This window comes from Aptenodytes patagonicus, chromosome 2, assembly GCF_965638725.1.
Source record: "Aptenodytes patagonicus chromosome 2, bAptPat1.pri.cur, whole genome shotgun sequence".
NCBI classification, from domain to species: Eukaryota; Metazoa; Chordata; class Aves; order Sphenisciformes; family Spheniscidae; genus Aptenodytes; species Aptenodytes patagonicus.
In genome coordinates this window covers 160,819,776-160,840,206 of record NC_134950.1, presented here as the reverse complement: position 1 = coordinate 160,840,206, position 20,431 = coordinate 160,819,776, and positions in this window count along the sequence as shown.

Here is a 20,431-nt window from a genome sequence, read left to right as displayed (position 1 = left end):
TATGGAAGAACGTTATCTCTATATTGCTAATGTAACTTCTCCATTTGTAAAGTGGAAGGACCTGCAAAGGAAGAAACAGCCCACAGTTGCTGAAATTTCGTGTTACTTACCCAACATTTTAAACACGTAAATTTGGTTGTAGGCTCCCAGCAGTAAGAGGCCTCACAAAACAGACAGCAGTGGACTGACAGTCTCTTTGCAATCAACCTATTCAATGTAATTATACCTTGCTGTTGCTCGATAGGTTTGTTCTTCTAAAAGGCAGAACAAGAGGGAACCGCATTTTATTTGAATTATCTGGAAAACAGCTTTACTGAGATTAGCTGGGTATTACACATAGGAGAAATAAAATAATATAAAAAAATTCTAATTACAGAATAGGTTAGAGTCAGACCTGCAATAAACTGGCAAGTGGTTTTATTCTATACAGCACAAAAGCAGAAAACTTCACTTTTTCTGAGTTATACAAAAATAGCATAAAAGTACAATATTAGAAGATATTAGAAAGTTTGTACTTTCTCATTTTATCTTCAAAACAGCTTATCTGGGGGACTTGACTTTTCCAAACTAGGGGGGATTGTAAGGCTGGATTATCAGATGAATTACATAGATGTTTACTTAGTAGCCAGACACCAAAGTAGAATTTAGAAGGGAATTTGTAATATACCACTCCAATAAGTCTTAAAACTACAGAATTCAGCATGTAACTCTCTCTTTGGTCCTCGCTGCTCAGCTCCAACTTTTCAATTTCAAGGTAAATTTGATTCTTCTGTGCAAAGTGGAGGTTTCCCATGTTCCACAATGTTCAGAAGAGAGCCTGTTGTGCTCCAGGAATGAGTGCTGCCACTTTCACTGGGACCATCAAGCTGTACTCGTTCTCTGGACATGTTGAAAAAATGTAGAGGACATGAAAGTCTGTCTTGACTTAGTTCCTGAGCTTTCATTCAGAAAGAGATCTAATGGACCCAAGAGACTTTTCATACTTTTTTGGCGAAAATAGTTTTCAGGAAAAAGAGGTTTTGTTTTTGAAATAACTCAGTGGCACTTTGGGGCAGGTTGGGAATAAGAAGGTCTTTCACATCAAAATAAAAAAAAGAAAAAGGTATGGATAGCCAAAGAGTGAGATAAATCTATTTGACATAGCTACATTCTCAATTTGACTAGAGAGATACAGAACTGCAGGTCTGAAAAGAAGAAGAACAGGAATACCTTCATTTTCTTTCATTCTTTCCAGATCTGCTTTTAAGATTGAAGAAGTTCAGTAAAGTCACCGAGATTTTGGATGCTTAGTCTAAGCCAAAATTAACAGCCAAAATTTTGATACCTAACTCACTACAAGTATTGGAAACAAACTTTATCTTTGACCTAAACTGGTTCTACTTGTTCTCATAATTTAGGGGAGGAATTTGGGGGGGGTGCTATTTTGTTTTGTTTGTTTGAAAACTTAAATGTGAAAATTGCCAATGACTGTGGGAATGGGTACTCATAATAGCAGCTTTTCATGTTTCTCTTCATAAGCTTAATCAAAGTATCTGATTATAACCCTTCCCTTAGCACTTCATGTATTGTCTCCTTGGGAGCACAATAGATGTAATTTCACTCTTTCAGACTAAATGATTTTCATGGTAATTTCATTGCCATTTTCCATCCCACACGTGGTGGTTTTGTATATAAATGTGTCTGACCCGTGGCTTCTAACTAGTAGTCTGAAAAAAGTAGCTTTCAAACATAATAAAAAGGTAGAAGTCATAGCAGAGTTAATAGCATCAAGTTCAGATAAAAAGATACAACTTGGACACAACAAATTTGTTAAATAGGAGCTGAGTTAGAGGAGGATTATGAGAGCATACCTGATTACTCTTCAGAGGAAATAATTTTTGTAAACATATAAGTTATCTCTTGCTAGATTATTCTGCACATCAAATATTTCATTTGCATAAAAGTCTGATGTATCTCAGGTGTCTCTGTGGAAGATAAGAAATTTGATGTGATTCACCTTTGACTCTACTATTCAAGTATTACAGATTTGGAACAAAGTAATGAGATAGATGAAATGTTGAGAGAGCAGACCCTCCCATTGACTGGAGGCCAGCAGAAACCAGCAGTCCAGCCGTGAAGAAACCTGTTGGTAGTCATCTAAGAATGCTCAGTGTTCCTGCTTGGACATATACAAGAGAATATCTCTTCTAGTACAAACATTGCCTTCTTTTAAAACATAAAGATGATGAAGTAGAGTTGTATAAACAGCAGTATGGAAATGTATGATAAGATACTACATGGAGGTGACAAAACTGATTTTACTTGTTTATCCATTATTCAGCTATGACAAAGAATTAATTTTGCAAGGACCCTGATTACAAGGGAATTAAAAATTCAGGATCCCCTATACAATGCACAAACAAAGCTCCCCTGTGGAGCAGTTGGCCTGTGCTGTTCCCCAACAGTGTGAAGCATCACAGCTACTTTGGGGTTCACAGCCAGGACCTGTCTCCTGCAGTTAACCATCTGTATCTGTTCAGTCCTTTCTCTCTCATAAGACAGACACTCACCTGATCATAAGGCTGGCAGAGTGGGACGGATACTCTGTCTAGAAACTGGAGACCTGAGTTAGCCATCTCCCTTCACTTGGCTGGAAAAGAAACTTGAACCAACGTTTCCCACCTTGCAGGTGCGTACCGTAAACACTGATATATTTGGTTCTGTCCCACTGAAACTGTTCTTATATAAAACACATAAATGACTGCTGGTCAGAAGGGACTTGAGAATGTGCTGGTCAGAGAGCACTTGAAAACCGCGGAGGGTGAGGACACATATGTGGGCCAGAAGACACAGGACTTAGTTTCTGCTTCACTTTGGGTTAAAAAACAGTGATCTCACTACTTTTGCCCTCCTGGGAGTTTTTCCTCCTCCACTTTACAATGCTGTTGCTACTAAATGTTTAAGAGGCTATATTTTTTTTTCCTCTTATAATTTGTCCTTTCACTGAACAGGTAAGCTACCTTGTCTACTACACTGGTAGAGTTGGCCTTATTGCATACCAGGTGGCATATGACTATGAAATGCTCAAATTAAGTCAACATTGCATCTAAAATTCCTTCAAGGCCTCAACAACTTGAAAAAACCCTACTGAAATGTAATTGTCGGTGCGCAAATGTCTGGAGTTGGGCATTAAGGGTCTGTGCTCAAGAGAAAAGCGTATTTCTCTAATCTGTGGTAAGAAATCTCCCTTCATTCTTCCTTGGGTGATATAGCAGGAGCTGTTGAAGCTGTTTTAAAAACGTCTTATATTTTATTTATTTGTTGTTGCTATCCTTATTTTAAATTTCAATTCAGTATATGTGTTTGACACTTTTAGAATGATATTGATGGGGCAGGTAAAGGGAAAATTTGAAGTTGTTTCAATGAAGAAAACAAGAAATTGTTATAGGACAGATAGTTCATAATATCTAATCAGTTAACAGAGAAAGTTTTAACATGCTTCAATACACATAATGCACTCTTTGAATGTCATTCATGCAATGTTTGGTTCCTTTTTAAAAGACTTTGTCAGAAAGACTGAGTCAGATTTGAAACTCAGAAAATATACTAGAATACAATTTTAAATTACTTTGTAATTTAATCTGATAAACAAATCCTCCCTTACTATAGAATGACAATTTATTGTATTTTAGCAATCATGATAGCAAATGTACCACAAATGTATTCATCATTTTTCCCAAATGCATAACATCTCATGAAGGAACCTTTGCTTTACCTCAAGCCAAACCTGAACTCCTTGAAAGACCAAGTTAAAGTCATCCAGCCTCATCATGGATACTGGGTTTCAGGTAAAGTTTCAGATCCTCTTGAAGCAAACACCACATGGTGAGATCACCTTAGACTGCAGCAGAACTAACACAACCTGCCTTGCTATGGGTTATGTCCTATCCCCAGGAGATCCCTTAGATCCTGACAGCAGCAACATGCCGGGTGGTCTGTGCCAGGCGGGTACATTGTGCCTCTGATATTCCCAATCCTAATTCTTTCACTGCTTTCCCCATGTTTGGTGAGAATGTCTTTTTGTGCCTGTTTCAGTGGAACTGTTTACTGTCTGTTTAGGCTTGATAGCTGGAGCATGTGCCATAGCCAACACTGGTTTTTGTTTATTATTGGCCCTTCTCTTTCAGCGGACCTTGGGGAGAGCAGTCCTTGAACCCACTCTCATGGCCTGGGTGAACATCTAGGTGAGGCTCAGAAATGTCATGAGGTGTCCCAGAGCCCTCATAGTCCCTGTGTGACAGATGATGGGCTGTCACTATCTAGTCCATAGATGGGACTGCTGTCATGGAAACAAAACTACATGGAAATACTAAAAATAAAGCTGGCCAGACAAGCTTGATAGTCTTTAGGCAGAAAACCAAAGTGAGGGAGTGCCATGGATATACTTGGATTTTAGACAGGCATTTGATAAGGAGGCATATGATAGTCTAGGGAGAAAATTAAATCAGTTTGGCTTAGACAACAATACAGTTAGTCCAATCAAAAGCTGGCTTGTGAGCTGCTGACAATGGAAAATTATAAACAATTCATTAAGGAGAGAGAAATTGGCTGGTGATGTCCCACAAGAATCAGTATTGGGCTACCTGTTTAAGGTTTGGATAAATATATCTACAAAATTCTATCAAGAATAATGAGTTATTCAAGATACATGAATAAGAGAACAATTTGGACTGCTCCACTAAAGTAGAAAATAACTAATATGTATCCCCGCACAAACTGCTGTGAGGTGTGTGTGGGTGCTTATGAAAATACATGACCAAATTTTCCAGCCTTCACGACCCAGACCCTCTGGGCTTTTACCTGTCAGTGGAAGCTTTTTGCAGATAAGCCTGATTTTACATGTCTTCTTCCAGCAGAATTAAGATAATAACTCTAAGAACTGGGCCTTAGTTTTATTGGATGGAGAATCCAAAAATCCTTCACTCCCAGTTTTCTCACATTCAGACCTATGTTTCCCAGTATTTCCTTTAATATCAGCCACACCAAGTAGCAGCATAACAGATAGCCCAGCGCTGTAGGTCCTTGGGCTGGTATCCAGCCACACATTGAAGAATACACAAAATCCTTCTCCGTTATCAGGTAGCTCAATATATAGAGGCAACTTTATTCAGCTGTGTTAACATGCATGATTAAATTAGACTCCTGTTAGTAATGTCTATGATAGAAAAAGGTAATTATTCTCTTTTACCTTCTTTATAACAAGAATATTTTTACTATCTAGTCTCCCATGCCGACACCTCAACTGTGGAAAGCACAGTGCTAATAAGGTAAATGGACTCCATAGAAACATTTGGGATGGCTGTAGTTACCCAATCTCTGACTCTACTATTAATCATTTAAGTCATCCAACTTTTGCAAATGTCAACTTAAAATAAACACCAGCAGCTAAACTCATAAATACATCAGCAGTCAAGACTTGTTTACATTTGAAAATGTGGTGAAATAGCCAGAATAACTGTTTCATTGTAAATCCTCAAATGGTCACCATTTTCTGAGACGGCTATTTCACTTAGCTTCTGAAGATAGACAACCTCTGAGTCATCAAAACTATCTCCCCTGTCGCTGAACAGGGTTTTTCAGATAACTAGTTTTATTTTAGATCTCTTCCTCACAGTCTGCTGATTTATCTGTTATTCAAGTAACTACATTTTCCTCTGTCCTTGAATTATTTAAACTGTTGTGCATCCAGACAAACACACTTTCCCAGCTGTCCAGTAAGATTCTATTATAAGCAGATATTTGTGTCTAATCACATGTATTAGTGAATGTAAAGACTTAATGTGTCTAACATTATGATCTTTCTTGGATGCAAAACCCCATCAATACTATTTATAAAATACTTAGAGCTTTCACTTCACATTTTATATGCTAATAACATTTTTTGTTAAGGAGCCAGTCGTGCTGTGCTAAGTACATATTCTCCCAAATGTTAACCTATGGAACCTCTCAGGATGAAGACAAAATTTATATTTGTGACTTAAAACTACCACCTTAATCAGAGTATTATTGTGTTATTATCCTAATACTCAATAATGCAATTCTTGTAGATAATTTAAATATGAATCAATGCCCAAGAATAACTGATTCCCCTGAGATCAAATAAATTAAGGAACTGAAAGATGTAAATAAAATCTATTTGTTTCAAATTAAAGCAGCAGCAGCAGGCTTAAAGAGAGTTCGATCTGAGACTATTATGCAATTGTAATGCATGGAAAATTAGCTTAGAAAAACTCATCAAGAAGTTAAAGTAACCTGTTTTAAAGCAGTCGGTCCAGAAAGTATTGACAGCACTATGTCAAAGGCTTAATCGGCTGCAAAGCATACTTGAGAAACGCAGTTTCGCTGTGTTGAAGAGATAGCATCCTAACTGCAAAATATACGAGGGTGATTTGGGACTACAGCTACGTACAGTGTTGTGGCAAAGTCTCTATGGTGAGAGAAAGAGAGGCACCTGGGCGGAGTGGAGGTGGTTATATTCAAAATTATAATGTAGAATGCCCATTCCAGAAACTACAAAACCCCCAGAAGCAGGGGGCTCATACTGCAAAAGGCAGGTTTCAGCCACTGTCAATGTCGTTAAAAGACTGTGGAGAGCCTCCATGTCCGCCTTTGCCGCCAGGAGAGGAGTTGGACATCGGGGCACAGAGCTACCCAATGCGCAGCCTCTGCGTTAAGCCCCTGGCTCCTGGGTGGCATGAGCCCATCCATCTGCCCTGTGTGTCCTGCGGGCAAGCGGACAAAGAGCATCCAGCTCAGCCCACCCTCCTCCAAACCCACCTTGCAGAAACTGTCTGCATCTGACAGGACTTAATTTTCCTAGTGAGCTCTGAAGCTTTAAATGCCATTGCGCTGAATCAATCTCATACAGTTAGGTGGCAAATTCTTAATAAGTTAATTTGTAATTCAGGTTATCCAACACTGCACACAAATAGATTAGACTCTACAATAACTAATTCTAGCTATCTGAAAATTGATCACTTAAGACACATGCTGTAGTTTCTCCTCTTTACTAAGGTGACAAAATTTTACACTTTTTAATGAAAATTAAGCACTTAAGGAAAAACTGCACATTAACTCACTCAAAGAAATACTCACTTGTTGGCTTTCTTTAGGAAATCTTCCTATAACAAAATCTAGACTTACACAATCATGAACAGAAAATACACACAAAGTGGTATGATGTAAATTTGTGGTTTTAAGTTGAAAGAGAAGTCCTGAATTTTATCCTAGGACTTTCCCTACCAGAGCTCTAATCTGCTTGGAAAATTTGACAGCATATCAAGAATAATCAAAAGAAATAAATTATATGTCCTAAAACACCCAAATTGTGGAGCGCCTGAACCGTGAGAAAGCTGTACAGTGATGCATGCTTTTACAGGCATTAAATCTCTGTTAAGGGTCAAGAGGAAAGTGCACAGTAATTTATGCTAAAAATTATCACAATCTCAGCAGAGTATAAACCAAGAAAAAATGTTGCTTTCAGCTTGCCTCCTCCTGGTTTCATACCATATACATACGCTGATACTCAATGAATTGCAGACCTGGTATCAGCCTAAGAGAGCATGGGGCAATCGCAAACCCAAGCAGTCCCTTCCTCTGGGCAGTGCGTTTCTCTGCCGCAGCTCTGCGAGTTGCAGCTGTTTTGCTGGCCGGGCTCGGCTCCTTCTCATGGCCATCTGAGTTACTTTCTCAGCTACCCAGCTCTGCACTAGCCAGAAAACAGAGAAAGCTCTAGAAACCTGTTTTCCAATATATTTCCAGTAAATAATGAAGTGCTTTGGCTGGTATCTTTGCTTACTGGGCTGGGCCAGCATTTTTGATTCTCAGGAAAAGGAGGAGTAGAAGAGAGGCTGAGCCCATTGCAGTGAGCATAAAGCTACACACTAATTTCTCCTTTTCACCACAGCAGTTTTCAATCACTTCTTTTGCAGCAGAACTTTCTGCTTTTACAGATCATTTGATAACTGCAGTTTTGACCACACTATTCTCCATTACTCCTTTAAAATTACTTATGTGATTCAAATGCTGTTTGTTGTTTCAGACCATCCCAGTATGTGTGCATGAATATTTTGGAACCTGAGACTAGAATACCTGGGTGCTTATTGCTCAGGATAATATCACTCAAATAATAAGGATTTTTTGTACAGTATTTGCAATACTGTTTTTCACAGAATAGATGTGTTCACTAATAAAGAGTCTTCATCCTTTCACTTGAAATCATTGGTGGGACACTAATCAGAGACTCTTTCAAACTGCCAAAAAATCCCTCTTGTGCCATTGATAAGTTGGATTGCTGATGTCTCCATGTGGTTCCAGTAGACCATGGCATCAAGCATAGTGTTTATTCAGAGACCCTGATTTCAACTCGTTTTGTACATTCCATACATCTTCATGTCAGCTATATCTTGGCATAAAAGTAAAATTTTAAAAAGATATCAACAGTGATACACATTTGGATACTGAGAGTAAAAAGAAGTGTTACAAAAAAGGATTTATGGATTGTACTTAGAAGCTAGTATTCCACGAAAAGAAAAGAAAAATCTTAGAGACTTATAGTAACACAGATCATTTCAGAAGTATTTCTTTGGCAAAGGTTTTCAAATTATAAATAAGTTATAAATGTTATAAATGGAGTAACTGCCTCAGTAGCTGAACAAATTAACAGAAATTGTTTATGAATCCTGTGATACTATAAACATGTGTAGCCTTAGGATTGTACCAAACCTTCTACATTCTGATACATGTTTACTATTCTGAAGTAAGTTAGCTTGTGGTAAGATTTCATTTTCTCCTAATCATTGGGCAGAACAGGCTTTCTGAACCTGAGATAAAACAGTGATGCTTCTTCCAAATCAAAAACTTTTAGTAAACGTTGTCTGCAACGACAGTTGTGTAGCAGCCTCAACTCACATTTTCAAGATTCATATCTTTGTCTAAAACATCACTTGGGGACCTCAGAATATACAATGTTTTGTAAAAAGTGATCAAGATTTAAACTATACATGGCTTTTGCTATATTTATTATACTGGAAAGTTGTTCCAGACCGCACTGCTTTGATGGATAAAACTCATCCTGACTTCCAGCTTACCTGTATTCCTAAAGAGTCTGGATCCATTATCTGCTTTGTCAATTAGATTAAGTAGTACTTATAGCACTTTGCTTTTTCTCAGCTCTGTTATATTTCCAAAACCATGATATTCACTCTCAGCCTTTGCTTCTCTTAGTTAAAGAAGATGAATCTTTTAGACTCTTTTTTTCCCTGTAAGTTGCCTGTATTTTTTTCATGGAGACCAGAACATGGGTGATTAAATTTACATGCAATATTCCATCAGGGTCCCAGCCATGCCTTGCATAATGTCATTAAAACTACTCTTTTTCTAAACAAAGTACCCAGCCTGCAGCAATCCTACTACTGCCTTTCATTTCTGATGGGTGCACCATAACAACAGATCAAGGTCATTCTGTGATCAACTAATTTAGCCAGATTTCTTTTTATTTCAGTGCAGAGGAAATGAGCAGCAATGACCAGTGAACTAGTTTGTGTTATCTGTATTACCTATGTACAGTGCACATTTCCATTGCATCAGCTCTGCTCCCAGATTTGCTGCTTTGGCACTGAAAAAAACCTAGTTAAAAACCTGAGAACCACAGTGATGACTGCAGCCAACCTACACAGAACTCCAAAGCAGACTAAAGGTGAAGACTGTGCACAAGAAAGTAAAACAAGGAATGTTATTTATAGCAAAAATCTCAACATGCAATTTATTATGGTGTTTTATCCTCATATGCCACATATTATTGTACACGTAATAACATAATGTATTTATAATCCCACAAAAGCATATTAATGTAAATAAACTGCAAAATATTAAAAAAAAAAATTACCGTGCTAAATTTTAGCATTCCAGGTCCACAGACCTGGGTTCAAAGGTGTTCAAATATTTTTCTTAGAAATACAAGTAATTCAGTGTTACATATTAGAGTGCATGAAAATTTCGGAGGAAAGTGCTATTTAATGCAGCAAAATAATCCTCTCCTTTATAACTAGGAAAACACTTTGAAATTACCTTCCTTTATGTCATGAGCAGTCATGAGTCTAAAAATAAATGCATTTTGGCTTTCTAAGCAAATTATGCCCTTATCTTAGAACACAAAGTGATGTAAGTCAGTCTGTACTTCTCATGCACTTGTGTGATTCTCTGAGGTATGTGTATCCAGCATGGCAGAAACAGGTTTAATTTGAAAAAATATTATTGTTTTCCTTGACATTTTCAAAAACCTTGAAAGTTTTTGTATCCCGATTAGTCCATTTTAGGAGAAAATCTAAAACTCTGGGCCTTAACATTGCCTGGAAACTCTCTTATCAGTGTCCATGTTACTAGCAGTAATCCGACTAGAGAGTTTACTGTTGAACTAAAGAAGAAAAACAAGTATTTCTATTTTAAGAGACACATGAACCTCGTTGGAATTAAAATACACTGGAAATGTAACCCCTGCAGTGGCAGGAGTCTTTTAAATGGTTTTCTGAAGTTTCAATGGAGCTGCATGTACAAGTAAATTTACTGTTATTGCAATTCCGTCAAGCCCTTTTAGCTTAAAATCCAAGTTCCATGAATATTTTTTGCCAAAAGGGTAGCAGGTGATAATTAACACCTGGAGCAGAGTTTCAGACCTGAAAGCCCTCACAAGTCCCCTGCCAAGTAGGCTTACAGCCAACTACACATTAATTTTAGCAGATAAGAACCAACATAAGTTTGAGCTTTCCCAAAGTTGAGGTGTACCTGTAGTTTTGCTCTGGATTTTTCGTTCCTCTTATAATACAAAAAGAGTGGTTGCTTAAGTGCCTGGATTAAACTGAAACAAAAAGGTTTAATCATCTTGCAGTGGTGAAGATGACAATGTTATGAAAGACTAGTGCTGTGTGTTAAAAATCAAACAAAACAATCAAGCCCTCCCACCCCAGGAAACCCGGATGTTAGTGGTGGGATATTCCTTTGAATCAGCAACTGTCACTATGTAAAACTTAATTTCAATTTATTAATTATTATGCTGAAAATAGAGAATCCTGATTCCTAATCTGCGCTGCCTGTTTCAAGCTGAACAGCTTACTTTTTCCTACTGGAAAATCTTCCCTCATTGCTTGTGACGTCTATGTTCCGGAACAGTAATATATGGGCAACAATTTGCCCTAACCAGTTTTATTCCTGATGTATCTGTACTACCATCCAGCTCACCCTTCGCAGGATTTTTTAACTGCATCCAATGAATAGATAAGCAATAGCATATTTTGCAATTTTTCCTTTCTAGGCTGTTCCCCTAAAGACAGAGATGGAAGATGAGAGACAGGGAGGATGGAAAAGAAAAGTGAGGAGAGCCTTCACGGAAACATGATTGCTCATGTGCACTATATGTGAACTATGGCATAAAGTGAATGAATCAAATTTTGTCTTGCCATATTATACTTCATCAAGAAGCATCACACTCTACATAGTGTGGCCTTGGAGGAAACAGAGTACGTTGATTCATCGTAACAGAACAGCTGGGGCAGCGCAGTGAGAAGCAAAAAGAATTAGAAAGTTCTGCTAAGGACCCAGAATGGCTCTGGCTCCTGCTGTCGTTCGCCTCCAGGAAGAGTATCTCCATGCTCTGCACAATGATTCAGGATGCAGTATTTGCTATGGTCCCGTTTCACAGGTATGGAGATTGAGTTCTGGAAAAAAATGAAGAATTTGCTTACAAACTTGATCCATTCCTCAAAATCTTCCTTATGCCTGCCTCTGCTTCTCACTTCCCAGAAAAACTCATTTATTTATTCCAAGAGAAAACTGACAAATTGTGGTATGTTTTTCCATGTATGCTCAATTCACCATCTTTAGCCTTCTTTCCTGTGTTTCTCCCCAATCTCTAGTTACTGACCTCAGTAAATAAACCCTCCTACCTCTCTAACGGTTCCTTCTGTATATTCTTCAGTGAGTCCTTGCCTTTTTCCATCCCTCTTTGGGGGTCTCCTACAGCTCTGCCTTTTCTGTGTACATCTTTTCTAAGTAAATGTCATCTACAAACATAAATTCTCCCTCCGCTTCTATGCCTCACTTCTACCCCTGTATTCTGTCCCTGTGGATGAGATTCATATGTCTGAATGTAGATATTTATTTCTGAACCACCCATTGTAGGTTCTCTGTGTAGTGTGAAAATCAAGCCAATAATATTTAAAGAACTGTAGGGTGCAATTAATCCAACTGCTAAAGAACGTCTCTAAAATAAGGCAGCTGAATGATGATCTAACTGCTTCTTTCCTTTCACTATAAAGGGTAATATCTACATTGTAGCTATATAAAGTTAGGTGGGATAAATCCTACTCTTTTGTCCAAACTAAAATCCTAGTTGATCTCTAACACTTCTTTGTAGACATTTAAGCTCAACATAGCTAATATAAAACTAATATTCTCCATAGTATTTTTCTGCTCATTTCTTGCGGACAGAACTATCAAGCATCTGATCACACAGGACCATAACCTGACCTTCGGGTTCTTGAAGTCCTCACACTCAGTCTTACAGCATCTTTCTATCTGACATCTATAAAATACACTGTTTCTGATTCATTCACTCAGCTCAAACCGTTATCCAGGCTCTCATCTCATGCATGTGGCATGCTTTCTTGGGCCTGAGTAAAACCCGTGTCTCCCCTATATACCCAGAAGACCTCTGCAATGATAATTTTCCAAGTCTGTTACTTTATCCATGCCATTAGTCTCCTTCTCTCTCTCTCTGGGGTTCCTCCTCTCTTTCATATAGAAGAAAGGCTGTTGAGGACCTTCCCAGCCAATAACAGCATTTTTCCTTTTGATTTGATTTTGAAGCCAGCTTCAGGCTTTGTTCAGAGCATGTGGCTAACTTGTACCTGGCTAGATTTTCAAAAAGCAGCTTTATCCTTTCTTTCCAGCCACTGCTAATGTTTGAGAGCAACCTCTTACAAATATGTGCAAAACTTCCCAGTCTGTCTTTAAACTCTTTCCTGAACTTTCCTTTTCCATGCTTCAACAGCCCCTTGGCTAGTTTGGTAATTTCCTGGGACAACTGTCTTCTCTCCTGTTGACAAGCACTTATGTGACTTTTATTGATCTGCTGCCTCTTCTTGCACATTAGATTCCAAGTTCTCAGGGCTTTGACCATGTTTTTGTTCTGTTTTCTGTACAGCTCCTAAAACACCAAGGTCCCCAGCACATGTGTTCAAGTAGACCACGTTATCGCCTCTAGCTCAGAAAATGTGCCAGATTTCAGAAAATTTTCATACTGGAAAGATCCAACAGACATGAAGATTTTGACCAACATGTTCATGAAGTATCTACACTATGCCAGAATTGATTTATTTGTATTTATTTCTTTTCCCAGCAGAAAATAAGTTGCACTTACAGAGTATAAGAAACTGTCCATTTAAAGCACAGTTATAAAAGTATAAATGATTTGTCCTAAAGCAATAGGCATTAAGGGAAAGGAGGTTTAAGTGATAATGCAACTGTCAGGCACAGAGGAAGGAAAGGAAACCCCACAAGTTTATTTAGTTATTTTTACTTGGATTTATTTTACATTTGTGTTTAACCAAATCCAATAACAAGAAGAAGCCACTGTGAATATTCTCCAGCTAGCTTGGAGGTATAGGGATAATTTTGCATTTTCTAATTTCCCTTGTGGAAATAACGCTTTTAGTGCATAGTGCACTGAAGCAAAACAGAGACAGTGACAGATGCTCTTAAAGTGTTTCTTAAGTGGACAAATGGCCTTTGTAACAGAGACTCAGAGTGTGATTTATCATAAGCTGTGCAAAAGCTGTCATTCAACCTTACCCTGGGGAGCTGGAGTCCCACTTTCCTCTTCCGTTGTAAGGCAGCAATTAGTTCTGAAAAATATAAAGTCCTCACACAAGATCATTAAGGTGCTACATAAGTGTTTAACAATAATTGCTGAAAAGGCTAGTTAAATGCGCTAATTAAAGGTGAACTGAACGATGTAAAAAATTCAGCTATCCATTGCTTAACTAGCTCCAACTATTCAAAGCACTGGTTCAATCAAAAAAAAATCAGTAGGAGACTAAAAGGAAGTATCTGTCATATTGGCACAAGGGAGACACTGCTTCTTTCCCTCCTCTGTCTACTTCAAAAGCACTATGCCTTGTTAACTCCAGTGTATTTCTCCTCCTGTGCTACTTGGAAAGACCTGATGACCAAGTAGACTGTATTTGTTAATGATTTCTCTTTCCTTTGGTTCTGCAACATGTCTATACAGGTACAATGATGTTTTCAACCTCGTTACTTCCACTTTATCACAAGGCTTATTTAAAACAAGATGAATTAAAAAAAAAGAGGCATCCTGTTCTCCTCCACAAATGAAACACAGATGATAAACTGAAGTGATTATAAGATGAAGGTTGCTGTATAGAAGAAATTAAATAAAGTTTGTCTTAAAAGGAATCAAAACATATTAAGGCAGCAAGTGTAAGGCAGCAAAATGTAGAACTAAAATAACCATATGTCATGGTTTAACCCCCAGCAGGCAACTGAGCACCACACAGCTGCTCGCTCACTGCCCCCCAGCAGGATGGGGGAGAGAATCAGAAGAATAAAAGCAAGAAAACTCATGGGTTGAGATAAAGACGGTTTAATAAGTAAAGCAAAAGCTACGCACGCAAGCAAAGCAAAACAAGGAATTCATTCACTGCTTCCCCTCGGCAGGCAGGTGTTCAGCCATCTCCAGGAAAGCAGGGCTCCATCACGCTTAACAGTTACATGGGAAGACAGACACCATCGCTCCGAACGTCCCCCCCTTCCTTCTTCTTCCCCCAGCTTTATATGCTGAGCATGACGCCATATGGTGTGGAATATCCCTTGGGTCAGTTGGGGTCAGCTGTCCCGGCTGTGTCCCCTCCCAACTTCTTGTGCACCCCCAGCCTGCTCGCTGGTGGGGTGGGGTGAGAAGCAGAAAAGGCCTTGACTCTGTGTCAGCACTGCTCAGCAGTAACTAAAACATCCCTGTGTTATCAACACTGTTTTCAGCACAAATCCAAAACACAGCCCCATATGAGCTTCATATATGAAGAAAATTAACTCTATCCCAGCTAAAACCAGCAGACCATATGCGTGCCTGGAAGGGAAATCACAAAGAGGAAATTTCTACTTTTTTTTAAATGTTAGAATTAGTTAAATTTAGAAGTAAGAATAATAAAATACTTCAGTCATGAGAATAGGGTCATTGCATGCTGTCACAGTGGCATAGGTTTAGAATTGCCCTAATACAGTAGATCCTGTTTTCAGATTTTACTTGTTTGGGTTTTTCCTCACAGTAATTCTTACCTTTCTGAGCTTTTAAAGCCTAGCTAAATAGTGATAAATATTTTTGTCACACATACAAGGTCCATGTTCTCAAATTTAGCATCACTTAAACTGTAGTTTGGACATGAGTAATAATGTGAGCATCAGTGCTTTAAGAGTCCTACAGGAGATGTAAAAAAGTGCATCATGTGCAAGTTTAAAGAGAACTGAATGGGAAAGTGATTTTGATTCTGATATGGATAGAAGGACAATAGTTTTCAAAGAGGGAAATCAGTTACAATATTTGAAATGGAAGGCCACGTTCTGAATCTAGTAGATTAGAAAGAAAGGCTGAGATTTAATTTTTGTAAAGTAGTGTAATTATTACCCCACACTTTTTTCTTACTATCTTTTTTGTTGTTCTTGTTGTTCATGTACAAGTACTGAAATCTAACTAAATTCCCTGCATGCTGAGAACCAGTTTGAATCTGGAGACATCAGCCCAGCTCTGAGCTGAGCTGCAAAAGCATCTGGGGAGATGTTAAGTAGTGACTACGCAGAGGTACTGGTGAGAACCACACAGTGCAGCAGTAACTTGAGGACATCTCAATCATGAAGAGAAAACATGACTTACACTCTTCTGACCTTCTGCGCAAATGCCGCTCAGCTATTGCTCTTTCTTGTCTGCAGTATTGGCACTGCAGCCCTTTGGAAAAATGAGCCGAGGAGATTGCCGGGATTTGAATTGTGAGATTGAGCCCTAACTCTGTTTTGAATGAGTAATGTTTTGTTCCTGCAGGCCAGGATCAAGTTCACATTAATTTGACGGAATTAGGCAGGAGGGGGCTATCTACAAAAGCCCCCTGGTGCCTAGATGTTGTGTGCCAGGTGCCTAAGGTTTAGACGTGCACCCAGCAGGCAAAGACCCACACACCCATTTGTCTCTCCTGTGGCAAAGACACTTTCACGTGTGAGGGCAAAAATTAAGGATGCCTTCAGGAACCAAAAGGACTGAGGAGTTAGATGGTTTCTTGGTGGACCACCTGGTAATGCATAGACGCATGAATTGCACCTAAGCTCCTTTTGGAGATACAATATGACTGAAGCAAGAAACCAAAAGATGAAACGATGCCTAGATGAAATGCCAACTGTCAAGTCCCCAGCCACAGATCTAAGTGGTGGAAACCTTCCCAGCATGTAAAAGCGGAGCCTGAAACTGTAGAAGTATACCAAAATATAACAGTACGATGTAGCAGGCAGCAAGTCTCAGTTTGTTGTGCCCTATTCTTTCAACTGTTCTTACTTAATGTAGATGTTTCTTTTTCACAAAACATAGATAAGCAGCTTCTAAGCAGAGCCCACACTGGCATCCCTGAGATTGTAGCAGGCTACATGTGAATTCAGTTCTTTAATATTATCATTATGAAGCAGAGTGGCAGAAGGCCAGCAATTGCTAATCGGGGAACAATAGAGCTAATTACAGCTAACTGCAAGCTGAACAGTCACCAGACAACAAAAATTCTCTTTCATTATGGCTGAGTCCCATCCTGAATTTCATTTCAATTCAATCTGTTCTGAACAGCAAAAAGTTGGAGCGTAACAAAATCCTTTCCAAGGCAGTTCCTGGAGCACCAGTTTATGGGCTTTTCTCAGCTATGGTCTCCTATGCTGGTACACAGCAGCCAGGATTTACAGTGCTCTACATAAACCCAACTGATATCCTGGTTTATTACCCAGTACAACTCTCCTGCACTGTCATGGAGACGCATCCCTTCCAAGTTTTGAAGATTAACAAGTTACACTTGCATGACCCTTTCTGAGCTGATCTTCAAACGCTCTAGGTGCTCTAGACTAAGTAAAAACTATAGATGGGCTGCTAGAGAAAGCATTTTTTTGAGGGAAAGAAATGTTAGGTAAACTTCATATTCCCCAAGGTCTCAGTTGGGATTGTGGGGCTAGCTAAGGACAGAGCTTACTCTTGATATATAGTAGAGTTTTCTCAAGGTTCATCCTAATTATACAGGTCTGACCCTGCTTCCCACTGTCTATTGTAAAATGAGCCTGGCACATGCCAACTGTTTCTGCATTGACATACATGTCAGACACAAAAGGTTCTTTCATTATATATATGAAATATTTTTTGAGTGTAGCAATGTTGAAATAGAGCACATTAAATTAAACACTAGAAAGAGAACTAGTGGTGTCTCTATACCACTAAGTTTTCTCTAGAAGAATCCAGCAGTTTATCAGTTATCACTGATACAAAAAAAAAAAAAGTCTTTAGAAAGTCAGGCATACTCTAATTCTCAATGTCATAAAGAGGACAAAACTAATGAGCAGTAATAGCAATACCTTTTCTGTCCTAAAAGAAGCACAGGATCAGAATAATGAAGATATATCTTGGGCCCATTGGCACAGAAAGTACAGCCGGGGTGGGCTGGAGCCCTCCACCACAAGCCCATCCTTTCCTCAGCTCAGAGCAGGGGCTACAGCAACCCTGCAGAAATGCTGGCTCGGCACTGAACATCCTGGTGCTCCCTCTCATCAATTTGCAAAGCTCTTTTTCACACTTTCTGGCTGCAACACTTCAGAGCTGGTCCCATATATGATAATCTAGAGGATCAGGCTTACTCCAGAATAGTTTTAAAATCCATAGGACTCCAGAAACACGTCCTCTATTGCAATGAGCCTTCAGAGCCAGAAAGGCATCGCTCAGTTTTCATCAGAACACTTTTAAACAGACACATCTTTGCTTGGCTTCCCTCTTGCTGTCTCGAATCCTCTCTTGAGGCCTCATGAGGGACGTTTGCACCACTTTACATTAACAGAGCAAAGTGGTAAACATTGTGAACCCAAGAAGTAACATTCAATATCTTTGGGTGATCAGATTCTTGTCATACGCATACCCATTTTAAACCAGTTAATCCACTGGTTGCAATGGGACTGTTGGCTGAACTAAACCTATGAGAATGACTATTTGAGACCATTTGTATTAAAAACAAATGGGAATGAAGGCACATTCAATGTCTGTGCTATCTTTCAGGCCTGCAGTCATAGCATATGTAACTGACCTTATAATATTTCACCAAATAATGTGCTTATGACCAGTTAAATTTTGGAACACAAATCAGTGATTCAGGAGGAAACTGAGTATTCAGTAAGACTGATTCAAGACATTGATCTTTACAGGCTTAATATAGCAACTTAACTGCTTTTGGAAATCAAATGGAAATAGGAAGATTCAATATAACTTTCAAAAATAATTCAAAATTTATCACCACTTTGAGATGGGTGACAGGGCCCTGGGAAACAGGACACTGCATAATGCAGTAACAGTGGGCACTGAAACAGTTGCAAAATTTTCTGATGAATAACCTGTAAATGAGTCCTTTCTTGTACTGGACATGAGTGTGGTAAATCCTTGTGGTATTTTGAGTGGGGCTTTTTTTTGCACTCAGTGCTCTCTAGGCAGGAAAACTAATTTTTCTGGAAAGTTTTCATTTACCTTTCCAAGCAGACAGGACTGCAATTCCACAGCATGCATTTTAGTTTAAATAGTGTGCACAGGACTTTGCTAATGGAAGACTGCTCTTGTTATTTCAAATGTTATTCCAGGTGAATTCAATCATTCAATAGGAAATTTTGCATTTGTTTTCCTCTTTTGCTGTGCTTCTTTGACAGGAAATGGCCATACTGCCAGGGTAGAAGATAGCATCTGGAAAACAGAGCAAAAAAGGGAAAAAATGCTGCAGGTCAGGTTAGGAGTCTTGTTCTTATGAAAAAAGAATCAAAATAGTGCTCCATCACAGAAGAACTATAATGAAGTATCATTCCCTACATTTTAAAGCTACTGCTATATCTAGATAAAGAAGGGGGAAATTACTGGGTTTATTTTTCTGTGTGTGTTGTGGTTTAACCCCAGCTGGCAACTGAGCACCACACAGCCGCTTGCTTACTCACCCCTGGCAGGATGGGGGAGAGAATCAGAAGAGTAAAAGTGAGAAAACTCATGGGTTGAGATAAAGGCAGTTTAATAGGTAAAGCAAAAGCCGTGCACACAAGCAAAGCAAAACAAGGAATTCATTCACTGCTTCCCCTCGGCAGGCAGGTGTTCAGCCATCTCCAGGAAAGCAGGGCTCCATCACGCTTAACAGTTACATGGGAAGACAAACGCCATCGCTCCGAACGTCCCCCCCTTCCTTCTTCTCCCCCCAGCTTTATATGCTGAGCATGACGCCATATGGTGTGGAATATCCCTTGGGTCAGTTGGGGTCAGCTGTCCCGGCTGTGTCCCCTCCCAACTTCTTGTGCACCCCCAGCCTCCTCACTGGTGGGGTGGGGTGAGGAGCAGAAAAGGCCTTGACTCTGTGTCAGCACTGCTCAGCAGTAACTAAAACATCCCTGTGTTATCAACACTGTTTTCAGCACAAATCCAAAACACAGCCCCATACGAACTATTATGAAGAAAATTAACTCTAGCCCAGCCAAAACTAGCACTGTGTAGCAGAAACTAGATTAAACTAGTTTCTAAACTAGATTTTTTCCTAAAAGATCTAGATTTCAAAATTAATCAAAAGTAAAAAGGATTGTCTTCACTGAGCAAAACAAGCCTTTTTTTTCCTCTGTTTCGGGTTGATGAGTGCTTATGAGGTATTCAAAGATAAAAACCACAGTTAAAACATGACACTTTCATCTTGGCAAAAGCCTGTTAGTGGTCCATGTGGCAGAGAGCTGACCTTGGCCAGTTCACCTCTTAGTAAAATTAAGCCTTTTTTCTTTACCATTCTCCCTTGGTCTAGCGCCCACATTACTTACAGAAAATAAAAAGCCATGAAGAAATTGATAGAAAAGCAGATTAGTTGCTTTTGAATAATCCATTGTGTTTCCAGTTCATCTTTAGGAACTTAACTATATTTGAACATACTTCTCCACATACTCTGGGATTGAATCCTCTCTAAAATATCTGTATAGATTAATCACATAAATAAACAGGAAATATAGAGGTAAATGCAGCTTAGAATCCATGGCAAGAGATTTAAAGAATATTTTTGACTCTTTTCTATTTCTACAGAGCTGATGCTGAGGC